Raw genomic sequence first — 19,458 nt, 5'->3', positions numbered from 1 at the left:
AAAAAAGTGCAGCTTAAGGCTACATACAGAGGCAAAACACTTGGCTACTAATGTCTAAACGGGGGGGGGGGAGCAAAGACTAAACATCAGAGTCACTAAAACTCAGCAAATGGTTTATAGTTGAAACTAAGTGCATAACATAGTGCACATTCAACACACACCAAACTGCGACTGTCCTTAAACTTTTGAAGCTGTGCTTACCAGTAAGTCATTTAAGTGCTCAATCTGAGAGTCTCCTAAACATAAACACTTCCTCTGCTACTTATACCTGACCACATAAGCCATCCAGCAGTGCCATACTCCTCCCGTGTGGTAGGCACAACACCTCAGAAAGCACACTTATGTAGCCACAGCGTCAGGTAACACAGACAGCATCGGGAGAAGTTGAGAGTTCTCTCTCACAGAAATGAGGAGAATGGGTCCCTGAAAGATCTACTGTCTGAACTCAAAACCTGTGGTTTTGTTTTCTTTTGTCACATGCTCCTATATGTGCACATAGATGGCTGTAGTTACACGTGTGTGCAGTTTGCTTAAGATCAATCACTCTGCATGTCAGTGCAGCGGGGGAAACACTGCACACAGGAAACTTTGTATTACCCTATGAAGAAATACCATTTCCAGGTAAAACTTGCTCTTCAGTTTAGTTGAATGCACAGACTTAGTTTCCAGGTTTTTTCCTCAACTGAGAACCTGAAAACAGCAATGTAAGAATACGGTCAGCAGTCTCAAAAGAGGATCGAAGTATTTGCTACCCCAGATTTTTCATAGACTTCCTAAACTGAGAAAATCATGGGATTTTTTTTTTTATGTTCTCTATTTACTGCTGCAAGCCATAATGCCAGGTCATACTCCACATAAATTGCCTCTTGCTTTAAGCTCAAAGCATGCCCTTGTGCAATCAAGAGGCCTGCATGCAGAAGAAAGGAATAAAGGATTTTAAAAAAGGCAGCACACATGTAATTTTGGCATAGCTAAATTTTCTATTTATATACTGTACATACAGCACCTGATATTCACTATCAGTAAGGAATATCTGTCAATAAAGTACCATTCCATGCTTTTAAGAAGAACTACATTTCTGACCGAGAAGAGCAATGAGGACTGCAAGCATTTAACTTGAAATCAGCGACCACACGTGGTAAGAAAGGCCTGCCAGGATGTGATCCTTAATTATGACTTCATCCCACACAGCTCCCTCGAAAAAGGATCAGCTAAGACATCTTGCCCAAAGCAGCCTCTACAGAGCACAGCCCAACAAAAGAGGAGACCAGGGTGCCAAAAATAACAATAAAAAAAGTTTTCCCCACAAGTAATGAGGTATCCCTTATAATTCAACACTATAAAACCAGATTTGTCAAGTCCTAAATTAGGTTGCAGCTATATTTCATTGCATCATAAATCTTCCTTACACCCTAGTAAAGATGCCTAATAATTTAATATGCCATAATTTTATTTTTTTTTAATCTGGAACTCATCAAAAATTGCCTGAAATAAGCATCTCCTTTACAATCCATTTTCCACATAGGTACAGATTCCAAAATGTAATTGGTTTGCATTTTTTGCATGGAAAATCGTTTGCAAAGTGCATTTACATGTAGACTACCAAAGGTTGTAATTATCTCTCTTGGGTTTCTTAGGTAGGTCAGTGAACATCCTACAAAGGCTTCTGTATTATCCCATGATATTCATTCAGCATCATTTTTTTCAAAAGCAGTACAACCTCCTTAAAGAATTACACCAACAAGTAAAACTTTCATAAGAAAAAAGTGGGTTTCCAGAGTCAGAAACTTTCAGAACTTTTTCTTTACTTTTTATTAAAAGTTTCACAGCCCTATTTTTGCTGAAACAGATTACTTCACAAAAATGCTGAATTCCAAGCACCTCACGTACTTCTATTTCAGTGGGTAACATGCTCCTCACACAATGACTTCAAATAAAAAGAAATAAAAGTGGAAGATATTTAAAGGGGAGGGCGTGAGATACTGCCAGTACTTCTTATAAAAATTTCTAATTCCCATTCCCTCCCAACTAATCAGATCTGTAATAAAAGAAACACTATTTCAAAGCAGTTGTCATGTCTGTAAATGCCACCACTGTGAAAAGTTAAGAATATGATCATATCAAGAACTATGAAAAATATACATTTTTCCTCATGAAATAGATATGATGAAAACAGCTCTAGAACTTTAAGACTGCTCAAAGTTTGAAAAAACAGTGATGTCATTATTTTCCTGCTGCTTCTGAGAAGTTTACATCCTTGCTTCCTGCTGCCTCGCTTCACTTTTCTTAACCCAAGAAACACAGGACAGGCCCCACAGCACTTCGGTGCTGGGATCACTGGAAGAAGTCAGGACAAGTCCATTTTACATCTCACCAAGCCTTTCTTAACGGCAACTCAACAAAAATTGCACTTCCAGAAGCTAAAATAAAAGGTGAACTGTCTTCTTCTTTGCCATGTCTTTACGAGTACACAGTCTTTTTTTTCCCTTCACTCTGTTCAGTCAAGGGTCAAAAGCAGTGTATGGAGAAGCTAATTCATGATCCTGATCCTGCAAAACCCCATGAAGAGAAGGCCCCAGAAAGCAACTAAATGCTGCAATTAAGACAAGTTTGACTACTTTGCTTATCGCATGATTGCACTCCCTGGCGTGGAGTCTTGATACAGGCCTTAAGTCAAGATAGTGAGTGTCACAACCATTTCACAGCTTGCTGTCAGATCATAGAGACAATTTTAAAGACAGAAGAAATCCAGGAAAAAAGTGGGTTTATTTCTTTTTAAATTTCAAATGTTTTACACTAGGCCAAGGCATTAATAAAAATGTTATTTTAGGTAACTGACTAACTCATTTTTTGCTAAAATTAAAATTTATCAGCCAATTCCTAAAGAGCCAGGCAATCCAAAAGCAGCTCCCTGCAAAAAAAGCTGAGTTCATACTATCCAAGGAACTTCCTAACCTTGATTTTTAGGCTAACATACAGCCAACCCTGTTTTTTCTCTCTTGCTTTCCACACTGAAACAGTGAGAACTTAACTTTCCCCTTTACTTCATTTACCAAATCGCTACATTTTCTGTGCTCCACACTTTCCTCAGGGGTGCTCAGGCTGGGGTGGACCCTGGAGAGTGAAGGCTGTCTGTCTGGTGGGCTTCTGAGAGGCTGGGGCAGGGGCATGTTGTATTTTGCTTTTTCAAGCACTGGGACTAAGACTGGTAATGGGAGATTGCTTAGTTAACCATTTCTCCCAGCATTCCCAGGAAACTGTCTGTCTGAAAAAGATATCTTTTAATTAAAAACAAAACAAAAAAGCCCCTAATTTACCAATTTATCTAAGATTAATGCCCAGCTAGTTTTGCCACAGCTTTTAAGAACTGGATTGGCTCTTCCAGCCAAGGAGGAAGTGAGGCCAGACTCTCAGAGCTGTTGGGCTGATACTGATCTGCAAAAACTCCATGAAGCCCAGCAAAATTATTCTGCATTTATTTATAGCTCCACCAATAAGTGCAAAATCTGGTAAAAACGGTTTTCAGATATTGAAACTGTACAAGCCATAAAAATTTCCTTCTAGACAATTTCTGACATTTGAATTGCTCAGATAAAGAAAGGAGCCATCTCAATACCTGTTTTTTCTAAATTTGCTTCCCTAGGCATCTCAGTTAATTCAGTGCCTCTATATTTATAACTAACTTCTATTATTCTACTCTGTGCTTTGTATTTTACAACATCTGTAGCTGTAAATATACATGAAATGCATATTAAAATTTGTTTGTTTTTTAAAAAGTGGCCATATAAGTAATACAAGTATCTGACCTTGCATTACCAACTCACCAATACTTCAAGCAAGCATTTTCAGTTAGCACTCTTCTTTAAAACACACACACATATCCCAAAGGAAAAACACGCAAGAAAACACAAAATCTTCTCCTTAAGAGTAGTATTTACTTACTAAGAGAAGTTATTTCCCTTAACTGGCACATTTTTATAGCTGGGAAAACTATGCATAAAGAATTTACTAGATTCACATGCTTGTACATCTACTAGTCAAAATATTTCCCAAGGAAGTTTAACTAACAGTTATGTCTAACATGTATAGTCAGTTCAATACTGCTGCCCACAAAATACTATAAACAAAAGTATTTGTATAAACAACAGAAGAAAGATAATCTGTTTATTACACAGGTCGATCAACTCATCAATTAGATTCAGCTTTTATGGCATTACAAGTGACAGTATAAATCTTTAACAATCACAGCCTTGATTAGTCTTTGTACCTGACAGAGTTTACATTTACTACTTCCAATGCACTTAAGTCTTGATTTTGAAATCAAGGTACATCAACTAAATTATTCAAAGCCTCAACACTGACTAATCCCCTTCCTGTCTTCCAGTGACCAGAAATACCCAAAACCCAAAGAATCTCCAACACCTCTTCCCAGAAGTATGCTTTCTAGGTTTTCATATACAACAAAAGCTGGAACTTGGCACAACTTTGATAACTGCATTTTCAAATTAAAAGCCAGGAAATTAGTCATGGTAGGGTAGCATCTCTGGGGGACAGCTCGGGTGGCCACCAGCAAGATGCGTGTGGAAGGCTATGTGAGAGGGCAAGATTGGTATCTACCACTTCCTCCCTTCTGCCATCAGCATTAGAAAAGCTGAGAGAGTCCTCCCTCCCGTACTGCGGGCTCAATCCCAAGCACAGGAGAGGGCCAGTGCAGGTATTCACACACCACCTTGAGAAAGGGTAAGCCCAACAGACCTGGTGGGGACAACTCCTTAAAGCCAAAGACATGTGGTTTTGCCAGTTTGGTTAAATAGTGACTTAATTGTCTCAGAGCACTGTTCTTATGAAAACCAGACCTCAAACTTGTAAAGGATCAGACTTGCAGGGGGACAGTCGTTTCCAGCCACCAGCAGCTACACGATAGCTATTTAACTCAGCAAGGTCATAACAACATCCTAAAACACACCACCTCCTCACTATGGCAAACCCAAAAAAATGGCTCCCCACCCCCCACGGGGACAGTAGGATATCACCAAGCCCCAAACTGCCCTAATAGGAAAAACTCGCTAGGCAGACTGGGGGCTTTCTTTAGGAGCTGGCTGATGCCCCAACCCCAGCACAAAGACTGTGACCCAGATGCCAGTGTACCACCAGACTCGCCCCACAAGCAGTTGGCTAAAAGCAGTGCTCTTCCCAAGGAAATTTTAGAAGCAGAAACAATCCAATCCAACAGATTTAACCTGTTACACGAAGTATGTGCCAGCTGCTCACAGCCAGCTCGGTGTGCACCTTGCAGGCCCGTTCTCCTCATGGGCAGCACCAACAACCACCAACACTCCAACGAGATTGTTTTACTACAATCTGCAAAAGGTCCATGTTGCAGGCAAGGAGACAAACATCCTGCTAGACTGAGAACATGTCCACCACTGGAAAGAAGAGAGAGAAATGGAAACCAGCGGCCTGAACTACAGGATGTTCAAAGCTTGATGACCGGCTGCTCTGCCAACAGGGACACAGTGAGGGAGTCACAGCCATAAGAGCTCTGTCAGCACAGCATGTTGAGAGGAGAAGACTCTCATTTCTCTTCAAGGACATCATACTACCTGAATGATTTCAGGCAGCCTCCACACCGCTGCAGCACCCTGACCTCACAAATGCCTTCCAAAGGCTGCAGTCTAATGCTTTGGGCATTCTCTCACTTGCCTCTTCTCACACCTCTCACTAGACTCCCCTCCTTACATCATGGTGTTCTGCACAGGTCTGGGCACAGTGGCACTGCCCAGCACCAAAAGATGAGGGAGCCAACACGCCTGAGCAAGCCCAGGAGGAGCAAGAGGAAGGGGGAGCCCCTCCACCATAAGAGCAGCCAACCTTAGCTGGCAGGAAACACAATTTGGCCAAACCTAATTAACCCACCTGCAATCCCAGTTTCAGTGGGCTGCTGACTTCAGACTTCACAGGAAATTCCATCTTCCTGAATGATGCTCTTCTACTTTATCCTCATTAACATCACTTGCTTATTTTTTTCAAAAGCAGAGAAGCTAACTGTCACTTCTTCTCAGAGCTGTGTAACAACTAGAGGCTTTCCTTTTCCACACTGAGAAGCACGTTACAGAAATTATTTTAGCTGTCTGTGCTTAGGAAAGTAAGCTTTAATGCTTTCCCTTTAGCGTCTCCACCACATAGAAACTACACAGGTTAGAGCCCTTCTTCTGAAACTTCAGATGTTAATTAACAGTGAAAGGGCAGTGTTAATAGCTTTGCTTTTTTTAAGCTTGCTGGGATCATTACTTTACTCCACATAGCAAGAAAAGAAGAAAATGTTCACAGTCAACAGCAAGAAGTAAGCTAGAACTAGACTGTAGGTCAGTAAGAAAAGGAAAAATTGATGAACAACGTAGGAACGATGAATTGGGTTATCGAGCTGTATGTATGGACATGACTGTGGGACAGGGTGCATATTTTTACCATACACAAATGTTTGGTGAATTGGAGTTTCTCATTTGCCTTCTGCCATGTTCACTTATGGAGCCTGCTCTCACGGCCCCTACCAAGAGCCATGCTCTCCAACAGCCTGCACTGTCTCCTGAAGGAAGAGAAGGCTACTTTTGGCCCAAGTAAGAGTTCACCTTTTTTTTCTGGATATTTTTGGAAGTAAATAAAGGGCCTTTCCAGTAGAAACAATTTTATCCCAGGATAGAAGATGGTACAACACAAAACTATACAGTGCCATTTGCATTTTAAACTCAACAGTTTCAAGATCAATCTTCTTCAGCCATTAAAAAAATTCAAAAACATGCTGAGTGGAGGCAAAGCTCACACTTCAGATACACTGCTTCTGATATTTGAGAGGTTCAACACAGATACTATCCCATAAACTCTCCAGTACCATATTTATGAGCAGACAGACACATTTATTTCTTTGGATAGAAAACATGGAGTAGATGACCATCGCATCACTGGCGAAAACTGCTATGTCATAAAATAGCACACAGCTGCCTGAATTTATAAGTTCCTGTAACCAAGTAGCATGTGCCAAGCCAGGCAATCCTGATGAATTACATTAGAAGCCTATAGACTTCTCAGAAATAATTAATTTGCTCAGAGCTGCATCTGAACAAAGACATACATACACTCACATTTCTGAAGGAAAATAAATTCTGACTTCCTACATTCACGTATTTTCCCCTGAGGATAAACCTGTAAGATTATTAACCATAATAAAGCTCTAAAATGGATGCTAAAATGGTGTTTGAGGGCAGCATCAGACACTCCAAAAACATATATAAACTAAATTCTAGTGCATTATATAAAGGCAAGTTTCAGCTAGAAAGCTTTACTGTGATTTGTGATACTTTAAAAGCACTCTTGTAACAATTTTAATAGTTTAAAATATTGGAGTTTAGTCCCAAAGAGATGTAGCTAGTGCTAAACTGCCATTTTAATGGAATTTTTGCACCCTCTCTCCATGCTCTACTTTATAAATAAACCTCTAGACTTTTTATTGATTTCTTTTAACATGATAGATTGAGCCTCTCTGGCAGAGAGGGCCAAAGAACAGCACATGAAAAATTACAGGTTCACAGTTTGTGAAAAGGACAACAATAACAGAACCCCCAAGAGAAAACAATTACAACACAATGCATATATTCCCATGTTCACTGCTCCCAGATCTGCCTTGGGCATGTGTGTATATGTATGTATCTCCCAAGACTTCCTCATTAAATTTACTGTGAGAAACAAGTAAAACAATGTCACATACAGTTGTATGATGTGCTGTACATCTCTTCCAGTTACAAAGCCTAAGCTTGAGTTCAGCATGTCTGACTGGAGTAGCTTGTGCTCTGAAGTGGTGCAGGACATGCCACCAAAATTATTTCAAAGGTTTTGTAGTAGTCCAAGGTTGACGTTCTGCAGATGCAGAAGTAAAAACATCAAGAAAGCTTTTAGTGGTATATATAGCAAGAATTAGGGTAAATTAATACAGTTAGTCAGTCTTAGAGGGTCCTGTGCCAGACAGCTCAACAGGATACTGTCCCACTGACCCAAATTCTGCAACCAGTTCTGCCCATGTGAGCACTGCCAAGTGCACTTGTGGTCAAGGTGTGAGATCACTCCTCCTCCTCCAATCCAGCTCAGAAACATACTACAGAAACACACCATGGCAGCATAAAAACTTACTACCCCTGTGCATGGATGCCCACCCACAGGAAGGAGAAACTGTTAGTTTTCTCACACAGAGACAGACCTACTTTAGTCGTGTGATCCAATTCTCAGCTGCCAACATTATGCAAGGGATAAGCAGAATAGCTCATACCACAGGTTTCTTTCTTACATAGGAAGAACATGAGGGACAACCAAACAAGAAGGGAACAGACGACTGGCAGCAAACTAAACAAGGTAAGTACAATCCGAAATATTTAGCAGTCTTTTGTCTTTATCCCGTTTGGTTTATCTCTCCTTACTACAATATACTTTTTAAAATCTGGATCTGCTCACTATATATGTGACTAGATTAAAAAGATTCCTTGAACACATGACTGTGCAATATGATTTAAATTCTTTGCAAGATCTCACAAACTCCTGTGTGCTTAATTTTAGAAACAAGGACAACAAAAAAAAATTCAAAAACCCAACAACGTCTGCCATTTCCATATGTGCTCTATATTTTACTAGTTCTTCACCAGAAATGAAGGAAAAAAAAAAACCAAACCAGCAACCCCCCCATAAAAGAATGTTAGGGGCAATATGTCTTTCCTGACACTTTGAAATACACGATACTTCTGACTTGTTGGTCACCTAGACATCTGTTACACTCAGCTCTAAGTTCCCCCCAACTGAAACACAGAAGGAGGGGTAATTCAGAGAGCTATCTGTGGAGACGTGAAGATGATGTGACAGCAATATCATGCATACTGGGGGATTCTGGTCATGCAATGCCCCAAAATGATTTTCAGTGGACACAGCTGCATCATTCCAAGTCCAGAGCGACTACAAGTCTCCCCAGATCCTCCTCTTGCTGGTTGCTTCTCAGATGATGGAAGGAGACGCAACATCAGCAATTACTATCACAGCAGTGATCCACAGGGACCCAATGCACACACATGCAAAGAAACAGCAACCAGTTATGCAACATGAACAGCTTGGGATGCTTGACAAACACAGGGGGAAAGGCGGGTTCAAAGAGTGGGAGTCTGCCAGACTAGATATTTCATGTCACATCTCCAACCAGCCCTGTACCACCTAAGTCACCAAGCAGGGATGCAGCACATGTCCATTTCTGTTGCTGGGGGCTGGCAGACACATCAGAAGGGACTTTGTGTTTTCCCTGATTAGCCAAACCACATATACAGACCCAAAACCACACCTCCTGACTAGTTCTTGAAGGTCACATCTCTACAGGTAGATGATGGAGCTGAAGGACCAGCACTGCTACCAACCATGCTGTTGCTCTGCGGGGAGCATGACCTTCAGAGGCCAGTGCTTTCAATCTGGCCTTTTTGCTGGCACTTAGCTCACACAATTCTTTAATCCTATTAAGCATCTGATTTTTAAATACCGCTCCGCCTTGGCTCGCAGGCACCTGCTACTGACAATTATCAGAGAACATATGTAAGAAAAAAAATAGCATATGGCTCTACAAATAACTGCAGCAATGGAGGGCTCCTCGCAAGATCTAAAAGACAAGTAACTGCACCAGCTCCGTGGCGTGCGTGAGCACTGACCGCTCACACACACGGGGTTACACCAACATGGGCCCTCCCAGGACATCCCTCAGCCCTTCCCCCTGCATCCCCTTGCTCTTGAGTACAGCAGCAGAAGAGCTGAGCCAGAAGAGACGTAAAAGACACAAAGCGTGTGAATGGATATCTGTAACTTTCACGTGCTATGAGCCCAATCCAAAGCTGCTAACTGCAAGTCTTCCTACTGGAGGTGCCTGGAGGCCTCCTTGCCTTTCTCCCAGGGCAGAGGGCAGCTGATGAGCCCCACGCCAAGAAGGGAAATCTCTCCACATCCATTGAAGTGTCAGGTGAGTTTGTTTTGCTGTGTTTTTTGGGGTTTATTTTAAGTTATTGGGATGAGTCCCATCCCCACAGCCTCAGCCCTCCCAAAATAGTAAAGATAAATTAAAATGTTCTGCATATAGGACATTATGGCTGGAAATTTAGCAGGAGAGTCAGAATAATGGTTGTCCTTTTGCTTTGTCTCAGTGCACATTGGTACCACCACCACCACGCTATCAAGTGTGCTGCACTCAAATGCATCAATTCAACATCACATTTCTCCTTTTTCTTAATGTATTTATTTTTCCTCTGGGATATGACTTACTTTAAAAATTGCTTTATGATTAAAAAACACAGCAATCAACTTTTCAAAATGTCAACTTTAATTTGATTTCTGTTTCCCTTCTCCTAGCTCCTCAGGCTCTCACAGGAAACCCCCATGCCTCCATTTCACACTTTGCCACAGCTGTAGCCCTACATCAACCTCAGAAGGGCAGCTCCAAAACCTGGATATTCCTGGTAGAGATGAGGAGCTCTCTATTCCCTGCCACAGAGCTCAGCTTTGCACATGGGACATTCAGCCACAACACAAGAGCTTTAGTTCGAAACCTACTCAGTCTCACAAGGGCAGGTTTTGACCTGCAGGGCTGAGGGGACATGACCTACCCAACAATGTGCCACAGCAAACTCCTGACCTGGTCACCAGAAGTGCCAAAAGGCACAGTGCCGTCCTTCGGTTGCTTCCGCTGCAGCAGGGATCCTGGGAACAACGCAGCATTAGGGGGTCACCCAGCCTGGCTGCACGCACAGCAAGCAAACGAGCTACATTCCCACCAGCTTCAAAAGGCTTTACACCAGATCTTCATTTCTCCTCATCGCACAAAATTCAGAGCATTTACGATGAAGTTATCGATGTGCCACAGTCAGCAAAGGAGGACTCGCAGCACAGAGCTAATGCTCAGTTAATAACCCAACAGGGAGGAGAAAAAACATCTGAATTTAGCATGGCTGATGTAAGCTGTGATGTCATTTCCACACATAGGCTAGTGAAAAAAAAAAATTTAAAAAATCTTTTTTTTCAGATCTAAGATACAGAGATATTTAAATTGCTTGGCTTCCATTTCAAATAAACAGTGTGAGATAACCCCAAAACTTAATAACGCTTTCAGCCTTCACTCCTGCTCTTCAGAGGACTTGAAGCCTTTGACAGGATCAGCTCGCTGGGAGAGCAGTGAGCCAAACCACTTGTACAGGCACGCACCCTCAGCACCGTCCCACCCAGCAGTGCCAGCGCAGTCTGGTTCTCACTCTTCAACACGATGTTTGGTTTGGTGTTTTTTTTTTATTTTGGAGGAAGTAATTTTAAACAAAGTATCAAAAAAGAAACAAACCAACTTGCTCTAACAGCTCTAAAGTACTTTTTGGTACCATTATGGCTGAAATTAACTATTCTCTAAGGACAGATTAAACAAGCCAAGCAAAACAGGTCAGAAGATCAGAGAGAAAGGGCATCTTAGAATTATGAAAGATGCTCAGCTAAATTATCAAAAGATAAAAAAACTTCAGCCAAACAGAGAAGAAACTGCTGAAAGAACAATCTGAAAGTACAAAAAAAAATATACTTACTAGATTTGGGTAACTTGGGAAATGCTGCAGAATAATTTTACCATTTTTTAAAAATGATAACTTCTTTTAAATAAAACCCTCCACTTTTTCCCCCTCAAAAAAGTAACTTCTTACTGGGAACTCTGCTATAAGTGCTGTGCTTACCTATTATGCCATTAAATAATTTCAGAACTTGAGAACATTTATGAGAAAATTCAACCTGGAGGGTAATTTTCCTGAAATTTCTGTTTGGCAAATGAAAATAGTGTTTTCAACAGATGAGTATCCTTCCCTGTAATTGTTATTCTGTTGCCATCATGTAAATTGGTGTTTTACACAAATGCAGCTTGAAACCTACCCACTGAAAGAAAAACAACCCCAGATAAAACCAACCCGCACAGAACACGGTAGAACAGTACTAATAACATGTAAGCACAGGTTTCTAAATAGTAAAAAAAAAGGCTGTTGCATAATTTATTCACTTTCCTACTAGTTTCACAGATGAAGATAGCAGCACCACGAGATAACCAAAAGATTTTTTTTTGCCTTTAGCTTAGTAATTTACAAGTCTTTGAGTTTCACTGGCTTTTGTTGTTGTTGTTCACCGGGAAAATACTGTGGAAATAACATTTACCTGTATTCTCAGTCTACAAAGCTCGCTAAGTGCAGCTCAATAGAGACACATCCCCAGCAAGCACCGTACAGATTTACCGTAAGCTGGTGACTAATCCTTACAGCGTGTATCACTGAGTCAGCTTGAAAGTTTGTTCATTCACTCAAACACCACTTCTTCCATTCTCCTCTCTCTCTGATCGGCAGGCACATCTGAAATCTGCTCTTCCGCCATTCAAGGAGAGCTTCTCACTGCCAGAAGAGGCAAAAGGTGCGGGTACAAGAACTTGCTGCTCTCAGAGAGGATTGCCCTAAGAAAACGCATGCTTACCTACACAACAGCATAAAAACAAACAGACCAAAAAAAGAAAGCCCTACATTTTCTTTCAGCAAGAAACTTCTGTGAGTGCAAGGAAGGAGCCCTGCAGGGAGGGACTCTCCAGGGGGCACAAGCTGACCCTGCTACTGGAAAAACTTCCCGGTTCCCACATTTGGCAATCTAACACACAAAGCCTGTGAGAAATGCCCAGTTAAGTTTGACTGGTAACAAAAGCAGCAGCAGAACAATGCAGGTACATATTCTAGATAGCTGTAATGGCCACATACGACTTTGCATTTGCTGAAGCCTAAAATAAAATGCCTCACTCTTTTGTTCTCTTTTTTTGTTTCTTTTAATTTACGTAATTAGCAGTACAGATTTTCCAGAAATAACCTGAAAGTTCTACCTGAAAAAAAAAAAAGAGCTGTTTATGCTAAGGATAGTGTGGGGTTAAATTGAAAGGATTTTCCTTATATTACTGAAGCCCATCATCCACTTTGTAATTACGATACTTCAACTAGAAGAATACAATTATCACAGAGTAAAATAATTACAACAAGGAGCTGCAGTCATACACAGACCCAACCTTGCACCTTCTTTCAGTCACACAGGTAGTTACACCAACTATAGTAAAAGCAGGCCTTGCTACAGATGACTAAAAATTGAAAAATCTGGTCCAATACTGAGCACGCAATCCAACGGAAGCCTTCCCATCAGCCAGCTTTATGTAGTAATCTACGTGCCACTGCCATATAATGTCTGCACTACAACCTTATTAGTTTTGGACCATCGCCTACTGGTTGAGAGGTGGCCTTTAAAACCAGATGAGCCCATGTTATTTTAATGAACCCCTACTTTAACTAACGATCAAGTAGTTACCCTAGGGACCATATGCTGACAGACTTCCAGCATCAAAGTATTGCTCCTTTCATAAATTAGAGTAATTCTGTGGTATTAGTCTATCGTTTATGTATGTGCATGCAACGTCCACATTAAAACTTCTGAAAGTTGGAAATCATTGAAATAAAAGTCTGCTAAGACCTTATTTTATCATTCCCACTCATGCTAAGCAGTACCTTACTATGCAGGCAACCACATTTGGCTTAACTTACATTCTTTTCATTAACAAAACAGTACTTAATCCAATGTCTTTTTTCTTTGCACCTCCCTTTTCAGGTGTATTATTTCTTTAAATCTAAAGCTGTTTTTAACTTCAAAGACTAACTTTCTACTACAAGTAATATAGGAACGGTAAAATTCATCCTCTGCAATGCATCTTTGGTTTTCAAGTATATAAATGGTGAAATCTTTTTTCGTTTTACCTGCAAGGCATATTCTCTTATTCATGCTCTTTCATTATAATAGCAGCAACTTTAGAAAAGTATTAAAGTTCATTATAAAGCATCTCTTCCAAAATTTCATAGACCTAAAAAAACCTTCTTTTCCTCCCTTTAGAAAAATTTTGCCTCTCATTTTCTAATTTTATCAAACTCATGCAGACAGCAGCAATACTTTTTCATTGTGATGCATGATGCTCAGATACCAATTTACTGAACTCTGACAGCATAAAACAAGCTTAACTGACAAAAAGAACCCAAACCAAACCAGAGAATCACCGTTCACCACCACAACTGAGAAGCCTCTTCCAGTCTTGGAAAAACAGCATCAATTGAAGCATGAGAGAGAATTTGCCTGCCCATACTTCTGCAAATATTTTGGCTTGGAGGAATTAACTGCCACCTTAAATGGAGACATGCCCCTACCATATTCAGAAATGTGTTTAACGTAGTTATGAATATGAATCTCACTTCTCCAGACATAAATTGCCTGCTAATTTAGAAACCTCTCTCCACTCCCCCGCTCTGTACCTGATGCTTTGCCATGCAGACTTATTGAAACACATGGTGATGGTTCACAGGGCATTCCTGCGGATGGGGATGGAAAGGTCATTAGTGCTTCACTGCTTGTGCTCAGAGACACCTTCTAACAAAGCAGATACGTGGTTCCCACAACCTGTCTTACCTTGGCGTGATCAGGAGAGTGAAAGCCCTTCCAGACAGAGGCAAGAATACCATTTCTGACACTCAAATGCCTCCATGAAAAGACTGCATCTTGCCCCGTTTGGCATGCTCCTGCTCGCAGCAAGTGTGTTGCCAGAGAGAGTTAGAACTTCAAACAGCTTCACTCAACCCTTTCATAAAAAGTAGCCTGGTTCAGCATCTCACCACTAAAGCATGTCAATCTCCAAGATGGTTTTCTGCCTTATTGTTGCCAGGAACTCATTAGAATATCACTGCAAGTACTTGTTTATTATCATTGCTGTGATGCTGAATTCATGTTTTTACAATGATCAATAAAAACTAAATCAGCACACTACACACTCAGCCCACACACGAAGAAAATTAATTTAACAAGATCAAAGTTGTCTACCTTCTACTGCTGTAAAATCACAACCAGCCTGTTGGTTTTTGCCAGTTATCTTTGAAGAATGATTGGAAATGAATAAAAATCATTCTGGAAGCATATACTGAAATTGCAGATATAAAACAGAGATAAGAGGACATATGCAAGCAACCACGTGGGAGACCTTTGCTTGAATTTGAACTGCATGGCAGGCCAAAGCATCAGTGCTCCTGCAAAGCTGCACCGCTCAGTGTGGCTGAACATTAACCATTTCTTTTGTTTTATCAAGATACCTAAGGGGTTCCTCTGCAACATTGAATATAACCTTTTGAAAACTAACCAAAAAAAACCCCCAAAATCATGCCAGTGAGTTACCATCTGAACTGCTCCCACACATTTCCCCCCAAAAATACTAGGAGCACAAGCAGTGACAAAACTGCTGCGTTCAGCGTTGAGCTATGCGTGGCGTGTACTTGTGGTTCAGGTGACTACAGCCTCCAGCTCGGCTTTGGTAATGGCCACAGAGCTCAAGGTTATTTCAAGGCCCACTGTGGCCTAGGAGACATTGAAGATGCTTTCAGCCTCTCAAAAGAGTGCAACATGCAGCCCTCTCCTTGCTGAGAGCAGCAAGGGGCCAACTCAACCACCACCACCTCTCTGCAAGGTAAGCTCAGCTTCCAAACTCAGGATAAAACAAAATATAAAAGAGGCAGACCAAAAAAGAAGCAATTGAGAAGATGTTTATGAAACTTTAAGTCAATATCCTAAATATTTCAGGGCTAAATATTTCAAAGCCTACATTTTAGGGAAAAGAAAGCTCAGTTTAGCTATGTAGGGTCTTCCAAGTACTCATACTTGTGAACCATGTAAAGCCTAGTCAGCATCCATTTTTTTATTTCATACATTGCTCTTGTTGCTAACAACGCAAATTATAGCATCACCAAAAGAGCAAATAGGTAGCAAATCTGCTTCCAAAATAACAACAGCACTATTTACTAGCCACGGTTGTTTTTTTCTGGTACAAACAAGATCTTCCACTAGGACATCATCTCCACCAGCAGAAAGAGACAGTAAGGTAGCAGCAGAATGAAGCACTGGTGGTACAAGTCCAGGAGGCAGCACTGCCAGCTGCACTCCTGCTCCAACACCCAGCACCTACAGACTCTTGCCAAAGAAGCCCCATTTACCTCCTCCTTCTTCATGAACTGCGGCACTATTCAAAAGAGTAAATAATTTTTAGTCTCTGACCAAAATGTGTATTAAAAGCACCTCATGTCTCCAAACTTCCACAGATTTTCAATGCAGTATTTCCTAACCTGCAGTATTTAAAAAATGTATTCAAAATTAAAGTACATGGGATCTCTTTTGAGGAAAAAATATTATTACGTGTGGACGACGTACTTCATAACACATTTCCTGCTCCCCAATAATGTGTTTAATTCTGCCTGGAGAACAGAGAGCTATTTCAAGTTATGCAAAGCTCTAACAGCATTCATTCCACGAGGACTCATTTAAGATCATACTCTTGCAAGAGTACCCATATGCATTAGAGCCACAGGACATCAGGTTTACCTTACTGACATTCCAAGATTGTAGCGGGTATTCTGCTAAGAAAATGAAAGAAGTTACTATGTAGGTCAAGTGTGGAATTAAAAATAATAAAAAAAACCCTAATGTAGCTGTAATTGGCATAACCCTCCAAGTAAATAGAGATCTTTCCAGGAAAATGCACTTCTAGTTCTGATTCGGCGTGTGAAACATGACAGTACTGGGAAAAACACTTTTCAGCTAGTACAACTGGAAATTAGACAGGACCCTCACCGACACAAAAGTGTTGTGAAACCCCTCAATCCCCTAATAATATTCACTATTCACCAGCAGAATTATTGGTTTACTTGGGAAAATGTATTTAAGATCATTTCTAAACACACCGGCATTAAATATTTTTTGGTTTTAAATATAAAAACTAGAACACAGACTTCCTTCCTATCCGCCCTCATGCCCCCCCCAAATACACATACACATATAAATATATATAAAGGAAATGAAACTTCCCCATCAATGAAAATTGGGGGGGGGGAGGGGGTGGAGGAGAAAGGAGGGAGTGCAGAACAAAGACAAAAATTACTTTTTTTTTTTAAAGACAGAGAACTTAAGCCATTCTCAAATTTTAAACTTTTTTTGCAGTCTGATGCTGAAATTATTTAGGATTTGACATTCACTTAAAAAGAAAGTACCTGATATAAATTCTGCACCTCAAATGGCCCCTGTCCTTTAAGAGTCCTGGTAAGCCTTGTTCTAGCCAGATGGCGTGAACAAAAACCTCACCATCAGGGATCTTTTAAAAAGGAGGTGCTGATAATTTAACATTTAACTTACACCTACCTGTTTTGCTGGGGCAATCCTTCCCCAATCCGTATTTTTGCAGTCTTTATACTCCAAGGTTCGCTGGAGTAAGTTTTAGTACCTAAGTCTGAGTTTTTCCTCATTACTGAACATGACATTTTTGACAAAGGGGCGGAGAGCAAGGAATCAGAAAAGACCATCTACAGCAATCTTGCTTTGCTATAGCTGCAATGAACTTTAAACATGAAGAGAAAAAATGGCAAAGGAAAACAAAACCTTGCTGCTCTGCACTTCAAGGACATATCACAATGCGGGCTCTATAAAAAAATCTTAACATGAGCAGTAGATGAGGGGAGGGAGGGGAAAGACAAAAACCATTTTCTTGCTGAACTAAACAGACAGGAGAAAAAATTTTACATGACCCAGGATGGCTGCTTTAGACATTGGTGGGGTATGGAACCTCGGCACTTGTCACCATGTGCCTGGGAAGTGGCAACAGTCCACCTGAATGGTGGACGGGAAGCTGAAGCAATTCGTCTGAAATTCTAACAGAATTTAAACTGTAAATTGGAAAATGACAAACTAAAAAGAAAATCTAAAAAAAAAAACCCAACTACCTTTTGAATCTGCCTCATATCAGGATTTTGGGTCTTTCCAGAGCAAATTATCAGTCAATTATGAAAACTTAGGTGGGCTGTTGGTGTGCAACACATTACGCTGGAACCACAAGACTCATTTCACTCAGAACCTCAAAATATACCTAACGCTACACGACTGCCCCAAAACCCTGCAACACCCCACTCTAATGCAAAGAGTTTAAACTTAAAAAAACAATAAAATCAAACACTATTACAGGGTAATAGGGCTTATATTTAGACCATGTCCTGGGTTTCCCAGACCATTATCCTCTCAAGTAGAAAGTAACATAAATGATGTATTTGCCTTCAAATTTCTGTGGCAGCAAAATGAGCACATTTTCTAGGTTTTCCCCACACAAATCAATGGTCTCTGTTTTTTTCCTGCTGCTGTTTTGAGCAGGTCCAGGTGAGCCCACATCTCCACCATCATGGAGTGACACAGGCAAGCCAGAAAGAGAGAAGACAAACTGCTATCAAAAACACTATTCCTTCTGCCCGCAGAAACCAACATCCAGCAAGAACCAGTGTTGATATGACTTGCTGACCGACTGTGTCACCCACTTTGTCCTCCTGGCCAGTCTGGCCAGTGGCAGCAGCAAGGAGATGATGGTGCAAGAGTCCATTCTCAGCATTTCAGATCTAATAGGAGATACTCCCACAAGCTCCCTAAGCTAACTCTTGGTGCCTAAATGCATGCTGCTCAAAAGTAATTTCACTGAATCTCTTAAATCTGTTTGGTTTCAAGCAAAGAGCTGTCAGAGACAAAAAACAACCCAAAAAAATTATTGCTACTGTTCTTTGAACCAGGTTCAGACCTACTCTTTGAAGGAAGAGTCGCCTTTCTTAAAATATATTTGAATGTGCTATTTTCGTCTTTATCTTAGAAGGCCTGATTTCCCCTCACAGACCTGCAACTGATTACAGTAATAGGTTTCTCAGAGATGGACAAGTTAAGAAGAGGTTTTATAACTTCACATGCAGCAAAACGTATGGAATTCGCTGCCTTCGTTTTTCTTTAGTTTTGAATGCAGGCCCCCCCCGCCCCCACTTACACACATAGTAACTCTACTCTTGTAAGCAGTGCCATGGAAGTCAGTGTGACCACTTGTGCTCCTCACCTTACGTAAATAACCAAGGGTGTGGCAGCTACTCCAGGCAGAATGCATACATGCACTTAAAGATGCTTTTGCCTACTTCTCTCAGGTGGAGGGCAGGCAAAAGGATCTGTTAATTTTAGGGACAGAAAAAATTACAGTTCTGATGATAATTTTTCATTGGAACTGTGCAGCTAAGCAGCTCTCAAAAGAATGCAAGGGGAGGAGACAAATTGTTTCCACATCAACCATTTTTTTGTATCTGTCAAACACTGCTTGCTTTTTTTAAAAAAACCAAAAAACAAACACATATTTCTAAGGAAGCTGAAATGAAACTGCCTTATCTCACAATTATGACGCATAGTAAGGAGGCACAATGCAGGGCCCTTCTTTTTTATAGCGTCCCATTACAGCATTGGCAAAGGGAGAGAAGGGCC

The 19,458-nt window shown here is 40.8% G+C and overlaps 1 protein-coding gene across 1 annotated transcript in view; it reads right to left on the bottom strand.

Moving 5' to 3' along the window:
• The window catches only part of TRERF1 (transcriptional regulating factor 1), an 89,057-nt gene extending 78,360 nt beyond the window's left edge, over positions 1-10,697 (bottom strand). Inside the window, 1 exon segment of the mRNA XM_032102888.1 lies at positions 10,671-10,697. The gene's annotated coding sequence lies outside the window, so the exon portion shown is untranslated.
• Positions 10,698-19,458: the final 8,761 nt, after the last annotated feature.

Source organism: Corvus moneduloides, chromosome 3 (assembly GCF_009650955.1).
Source record: "Corvus moneduloides isolate bCorMon1 chromosome 3, bCorMon1.pri, whole genome shotgun sequence".
NCBI lineage: Eukaryota > Metazoa > Chordata > Aves > Passeriformes > Corvidae > Corvus > Corvus moneduloides.
Note: the sequence above shows the minus strand (reverse complement) of the source record. Positions and strands in the feature narration are given on the sequence as shown.